Raw genomic sequence first — 8,097 nt, forward strand, 5'->3', positions numbered from 1 at the left:
GCAACTGGCATTTTTCAACATTCTGCTTAAGGTTAGAAAAAAATTCCCCCCTTGGACCAGTACAGATACACTGCACATATCTCTCAATATGGTGTGATATCTTTAAATTTCCACAGTAAAAAACTCATCATATTGTAAGATATTATAGAGGGGTATGTGTGTGAGATATGTGCAGTGTAACTACCTATTGGTCCAATGGGGGAATTGTTTTAATTAAGAATGTTGGAAAGCAAGTCCGTGACATTGGTGGCAAGCGACGGGATTTCTTCTTAGTCTGAGGGACACTTCCTTTTTTTTGACCGACAGGACGGCAGACTTCGGTCGCCTTGACGAGGACATGGATCTGGTATCAGAATTCCAGGGGCTACCACTGCCCTGCCTACAGAACAATACCAGAATCTGAGGCAACTGGTTCGACGGTCACTATGGCAGAGGGCTGTTATATGCCGGGGTCAGCGTCTTCCAAGCTCCGAACAAAAGATTAGAGACCAGCAGGAACTACGGATGTCATTCCTGGGACAGCAACCCCAGGAGCAATGGGTATCCGAATTGGACAAGCTGCTCCAACAGGAGGTAGAGCTGGAAGATCACTATAGGGCTCTGCAGTGGTATACAGAACAAGCATATTGGGGAACTGCGAAAGAATGTTCTCCAGAGGGCTATGACTTTGGTGGCCCCGGATTATTATGGGATATTTTTCAGGAGGATCCGGACTTCGGAAGTACAGCGGAGTGGCGGATTGAGGACATCCGGGATTTCAGGGAGTGGGACCTCCCAGATGCACTAGGACTTAAAGGTGATTTAGACTTTTTAATTACACAGGAGTGGGAACTGGAAAAGGCGTATAAAAAACTGTTTGACCGCGTTCAACAGAATGCCCCAGTGTCCAGGGATTGTGTGGATGTGATTTAGTGGTCATCTGATGATGTTGTCTTGGGCGGGGTGGATGAGTCACAGGGATACTGGGAAGCTAATCCAGATCAGATACCAGAGCTATGTGACTTTACACCACAACCGGATACATCTGAGGATGTTAACCCAAGAGGGGTGGATAACACTGCGGTCTCCACACCTGGGTCCTCAGAATACTGGGCAGTCTGCCCAGATCCCTTAGCCCCAGCTGAAGAGCTGGCAACAGGGCAGAGCGCTGCTGGCTTCTGCCCCACACCTGCAATGGCTACAGGGATCCAGAGAGATGCGGCAGCTGGCCCTTCTCCGCAGCGGCAGCTCACATGTCCGGGAGCGGAGGAACCGGTCCTCCCTCCCTAGCAGCAGGCCGACCCAGAAGATGCCCTAACCCCAGCTGAAGCGCTGGCAACAGGGCAGAGCATCGCTGGCCTTTGCCCAGCACCTACCAAAGCTAGAGGAATTCAGGGAGATACAGTGGCCGAACCGCCTCCCCAGCAGAAGCAGGGAGGTGGAACAGCCGGTCCATCTCCCCAGCGGCGGAACCTAATTCCGGGATCGGAGGAACCTGACCTCCCTCCTCAACGGCAGCAGGAGCACCAGGGAGGGGATGCAGACGGCATCACTCCCCAGCGGTACCCGGGAGGTGGCGCAGCCGGCCCGTCTCCCCAGCAGCAGCAGGAGCACCAATTTTGGGAGGGCATTGATGGGCCAAATAAACTGACTGACTACGGAGTCAACCCGTTTGGGGTCTCATCCTGTGTCAGTACAATTCGAAGGGGGGAGAATTGTGACGGAAGCCTCCATCACTGGGACCACTGGAGAGGCCTGACTGCCAGCCTCCTCCCTATTGACTATGGGCCCTGGGTTTGTAAAGGCTTCTGTGGCTACCCCCAGCAGTATCATCTCATCACTGGCTGAGGGGATTATCTCCAGCAGACAGCCAGGATCTGCCACCAGGGAGTGACCACCATTCTTTCAGTTTAATGTTGTATAAATCAGTCTCTCCCCCACCTATTGTATTGTTAATCTCGTTACTGCCCCTGTTGTCTCTGGGAGGCAGATTAAGGGGGCGGTTTGTGTCCCAATATCTTGTTTTATGTTAATGTGTGTTTTGCTGGATATATCCAGCGCTGTGTGTGAGAAATAAAGCAGTCTTCGTTTGGTTTTACACTACACTGAGTCTCGGCTAGTGACTGGGGAAACGGGGAAAGTGTGTGTCCCAGGCTAAGGGAGCACAAGACAGCGGAGATAGTCGGTCGGACTAGCCAGTCCGTGACATATACACTGCCTGATCAACTGCTGATTGGGCGGACAGCCACAGATCACAATCTCCCTCTAGTCGGCTCAACATTATGAAGCCTGAGGTCTGTCACTTCAGACCTCGCTTTACTGCTCCCTCATCACTGGCAAATAATGCTGAGCACGGGGATATGACGTCATCCCTGTGTGTAGTGATGAGGGAGCAGTGACAGACCTCGCGCTCCCACTACAGGATGCAGGCTTGGGGAAGAAGGATGGAGGAAGAGGTAAGAGAAGGGGAGATAGGGGTGTAAGGGCAGTGTATGTGTATGTATGTATGTGTTTGTAAGGTTGTGTGTGTGTATAAGCCGGTGTGTGTAAGAGCAGTATTTGTTAGCTGGTGTGTAAGGGCAGTGTATGTGTATATATGTGTGTGTGTGTATAAGGGCAGTGTATATGCGTGTAAGGGCAGTTTACATGTATATGTGTGTGTAAGGGCAGTGTACATGTATATGCGTGTGTGTAAGGGCAGTGTACGTGTATGTGTGTTTAAGGGCAGTGTACGGGTATATGTGTGTGTGTGTGTAAGGGCAGTGTAAGGTTTTGGTAGCAGTATAAACTAGTCTTGGGCACCAGGGGGCTCTTCGTGCTCGGGGGGGGGAATCTTCGTATTCCGCGAATATTTGCCCGTTCCTGTCTTCTCTTCGGGCGAATATTCGTGGACATTCTTCGTGCTCGTTTCATCTTCGTTTTCTCCCGGTTGCCTTCAACAAATGAATTGCAGAACTGCAGAATGCACTTAATTCGTTGATGGCAGGCGAGCCCCCTGCCGAAACAACCAATAGAGTTGCACACACGTACCTTCATGGTGCTATCCGAGGTGTACACAATACACATTGCCCGAAACTGAGGGCCAAGTTCCTCCGAGCAGTTGTCTTGTCTGAGACCTAGACAAATGCTCCAAGGAACTTGGCCTTCTTTATTTATCATACACAGTCACACATCCATAGATGTTTAATAAAAGAATAGGGATTATTTTACATTTTTAAATCGATTTTATTTAGACCACTTTTAAATACATGCCTAACATTTGCTACCTTTTTACAATGGCATACTTTGCAACAACCCAACTTTTACTGGACAGGACTGGAAAAAAGCAGGACTGTCCACAAAAATGTTGGTTGTGTTGGCAGGTATGTGACTGGAACAATGTGGGACAAGAACTAAAAATAGCTTAGGGTTAATGTACGGTTATGTTTAAGAGTATTAGCAGTGCACTGTTTTGGTTAAAGATGTATTATGTCTAAATAATTTAATTTTAATTTTAATGGGTGTTAAAAAAAACATAGGGGTTAATTTAATTTTAAAGTTATATTTATTATTTACTTTATTATATTTATTTAATGTAATAGTGCTACCCTACCCAGCTATGCCTACCTACGTGCACTAGCATACCTAGTTTAGCTAAATTTGATGGGACAGGACTGGAAAAAAGCAGGACTGTCCACGAAAATGTTGGGTGTGTTGGCAGGTATGTGAATGGAAAAATGTGGGACAAGAACTAAAAATAGCTTAGGGTTAATGTACAGTTATGTTTAAGAGTAGTAGCAGTGCACTGTTTTGCTTAAAGATGTATTATGTCTAAATAATAATTTAATTTTAATTTTAATGGGTGTTAAAAAAAAAATAGGGGTTTATTTAATTTTATTTTAAAGTTATATTTATTATATACTTTATTATATTTATTTAATGTTGAAGTGCTACCCTACCCAGCTATACCTACCTACGTGCATTAGCATACCTAGTTTAGGTAAATTTGATGGACTGGAAAAAAGCAGGACTGTCCCTGAAAAAGTGGGGTCTGTTGGCAGGTATGTGGATGGAAAATTTTTATAGGGTGAAGTGTGAGTTATAGCGTTAATGCTAGTGAGTGTAGAAGTGAAGGCCAGGGCAAATAACAGGAGGAAAGGTCCTTGTGCTTTGTGAATTGTACGTGTGTGTGTGTTTTATGTGTGTTATGTCATTGTGTTATATGTGTTATTGTGTGTGTTATGTTTGGTTGGTTGTGTATCAGACAGAAAAAAATGAAATGGAAATGGAAAAGGCGAATGAGTGGGCAATTGGCGACCCACTCACCTGTTTCACCCCAGGGCAAAGCATCCAAACACTGTCAGTCCTTGACGTTTCGCAGCGGACTTCCAGAGCTCAGACACTAGGCCCTAGCGTAAGCTGGAGGTAGCAGGCGTTGCCACACCGCAAACAGATGCAGCCAGGGGGGAGAAACTACCTTGAACATTAGGGACATTTGAGGCATGACACTAGCCAGGAAGCGAACTGGCAGAGAAGAGACGCTGGCACCACCACCAGCATTGAAAAATGGGAAAGGCGAATGAATGGGCAATTGGCGACCTGCTCACCTGTTTCACCACAGGGCAAAGCATCCAAACACTGTCAGTCCTTGACGTTTGGCAGCGGACTTCCAGAGCTCAGACACTAGGCCCTAGCATAAATTGGCTACACCGGCGGAGGTAGCAGACGTTGCCACACGTGCAACCAGGGGGAGAAACTACCTTGAACATTAGAGACAGAAAATTAACTTTCCAAGCTAAGAGCTGGGTAACCCAATTTGGGCAGATTGAATTTAAGAAAGGCAATCTGCTCCATCAGATGAGGTGCCATGCGTGAGTGCTGTGGATTCAGTATGTTTCCAGTCATAAAAAACACGCGCTCACTTTGAACAGTGGTTGGCGGACATGATAGTAGCTGCTGCGCAACCCATGAGAGTGCAGGCCACACACTCTTCTTTTCATCCCAGTAGCTAAGAGGATCAACATTAGGCGCAGAAGGAACTTCACAGAGGTAAAGTTTGACCATTTCAGCAGCACTACTCTCCTTTCTGCTGCTAGCTCTGTCAGATGGTCCAACTATACTCCCAAGTAGACTTGCACATTCGTCTTCGGGGAACATGGAAACGAGCACGAAGAGGCCGTTTTTTTATTCGTTCCGAAGACACGCCGAAGAGAATACAGTGCCGGCAAAACGTAGGAGAAGACGAAGACTCACAACCACGAAGAATCGAAGATCGTCTCCGTTTTTGCCGTGCAACCGCTCTCCAATCAGCTCACTCTTGTGACGTCACGCTAAGGGTCTCGTCCAATGCCTGTGCTGCTGTTTTTTGAATTTCTGAAACCGCCTTTATAAGACCAGAGCTTGCCTGAGAGATCCATTCATTTTTCGCTGTGACTGCTTTGGCAACACTGCTGTGCTGCATCCGAGCGTTACAGAGAGAGATTGTTCTGTTCTGTGTGAGACTGGTAAGCCTCAGCCTGCCATTTCTCACAGTGTACTGTGTTTAGTTCTACTGAATTAATAATTTTATTAATTTAATCATTTTTTTATTTAATTTGTCTGTCATCAACTGTGTAGTGCTGTTCAGTTGACAGTGCACCCAGTGCCTCACTGGCACTGGGGTGCCCTTGCCCTGGGCTGGCACTAGTGCCTACTGCCTGTCCTGCTTAAATAAATTAAATAATAGAATTTATAAATAATTTAATAGAATATATTATTAATAATTGAATACATATAAAATTATATATTTATTTGTCAGTTATATATACTATAGTTAGTATAGTATACTAGTGTAGAGTGTACTGTAGACATTCAAGACATCTACTAGTGTCTAATCTAAAATCAGTAATATTAATAATTAATAATTGAATACATTATAAAATTATATATTTGTCAGTTATATATACTATAGTTAGTAACAGTATACTAGTGTAGAGTGTACTGTAGACATTCAAGACATCTACTAGTGTCTAATTTAAAATCATTCAGTAATATCAATAATTCTATAATTCATTTTAGCTAGCTTAATAGTTAATTAGCTATAAATAAAATTAATAATTAATTACTACTATCTTATAGTTCAGGTAATCTTATTAGTACTGGTGCTGCAGCTCTTTAGTTTGTGCTTTGTTTTAGCAACAGCAAGAGACCAAGTCAATTTTTCTTAATTAATAATATTTCATTTTATTTCATTTGTTTTGCTCACCTCAGTCCATCAGTGAAGTGAACTTGTTGGGCTAGTGAATGCAGCCACATAAGTGCTGTGTTCTTTTCTGATCAGCAAGCAGTGATGTTAACTGTTTTGCAAAGATTTTCTCATTTATTTTACATTTTATTTTAATTTTATTAAAAGTACCCTTAGTGTTTTGCCCACCTCAGTCCATCAGTGAAGTGAACTTGTTGGGCTACTGAGTGCAGCCGCATAAGTGCTGTGTGTTTCAGCAAGCAGTGAAGCTAACTGTTTTGCTGTGACATTTTATTTTATTTCTAATTTCTTTTCAAGAAAGATTGACTGTGTGACGACTACTACGTACTAAAATAATTCTAATCTTTAATCTTAATCTATAATATATTATATAACATAATATAATATAAATTCTAATTCATTATCTATAATATAAGTAATTCTAAATTCTAATTCATAATCTATATTCTTATATCTATAATCCATAATATAAGTAATTCTTCTAATATTAATTATTATATAACATAATATAATAAATTCTAATTCATAATCTATAATATATATAAGTAATTATTTCTAATTCATAATCTATATTCTATCTTTAATCCATAATATAAGTAATTCTAATCTATTAATAATATAATATTATATATAACTTAACCTCACTTTAGCTTAGTGGGCTTAAGAGCGTCTGCCTAGAGTTAGACTAGAATACTAAGAACTATAGCTTTAGGTTTAGCATAGTAGTAGGATAGGCTCTTAGGCCCGTGTAAATTCAAAGTCTTAAATTTTTTATCTCCCTTTTTTTATTTTATTTTTTTTAAGTTTTTTTAAACACTACACTACACACACAACACAACATTTGAAATGGATCCTCCTTTTGGGACTAAGGAGGGACAAGCTCCATCTACCACCACCACCAGCACCACCACCAGTTCTAAAATACAGCCTTTGCGTCAGTCTAGTCGGCCAAGTAGGCCAAGCTCTCGCTTATCATTTGGGGAAGCATTGCTTGAAGGATCATCAAGTAAAGGAAAGGCACCAAAAGCAGGCAGTAGTAGTGCTGCTAGGCCCACAAGCTCTATGGTTTTTTATGGAAAGCCTAAAGCACCAGAAGCACGTTCAAAGTTAAAGGGTAGCACAACTAGTACTTCTACTAGCCCAGTGAGTAAAAAGAAGTGCCTTTTGCCCCAAGCAGCATCTTCCCCATCCACAAGCAGCATGCAAGGTACGAAGCAGAGCCAAATTAGCAGCAAGACTCAGAGGGGTTTTCCCAAACCAAAGCGATCTCAAAAAACCACCACCACCACCACCACCTCTACCGCCTCTACCACCACTACTGCTGCGCCTACTGTTCCCACCGGTACCGCCACGCCATCTCCTCCTAGTACCTCTAGCAAGCCACCAAGTCCTTACAATATTTTTGTAAAAACAGTTAGCGAGAGGGCTACACATAGTGGAACTCCACCTAGCGAGGTAGCAGAGGAGCCTGAGACTGAGAGGCCAAGTGCAGAGTCTGTTCTTCCTGCTCGCACTACTACTAGTCACGAGTCTCACAACAATATCAGTCTTAGCTCCAGCCTAGCAGGAATTCCATTCGATCTGGCTAATGAAGAACTAGACTATGAGCCAGAGGAAGCAGAGGAGATGAGTGGTCAGGAATCAGATTCCTCAGGGAGCAGTGTCCAAATGACTAGTGCCTCCACCTTCTCCGCTACGATTATCACAACCACCAGCAGCAGCAAAACCTACCAAATCTAGTGTTTAAGCAATTAGCAGTCCAACTATGGCCAGTACTGTTACCACCAGTCCCACCATCACTAGTTCTGCCTCTGTTCATCCACCCCGAGCAGTAGGAGCAACACCCAAGGCACACTCCAAGGCTATGCGCACCCCAATTTGGGAGCACTTTGAAA

This window comes from Spea bombifrons, chromosome 8 (genome assembly GCF_027358695.1).
Source record: "Spea bombifrons isolate aSpeBom1 chromosome 8, aSpeBom1.2.pri, whole genome shotgun sequence".
NCBI lineage: Eukaryota > Metazoa > Chordata > Amphibia > Anura > Pelobatidae > Spea > Spea bombifrons.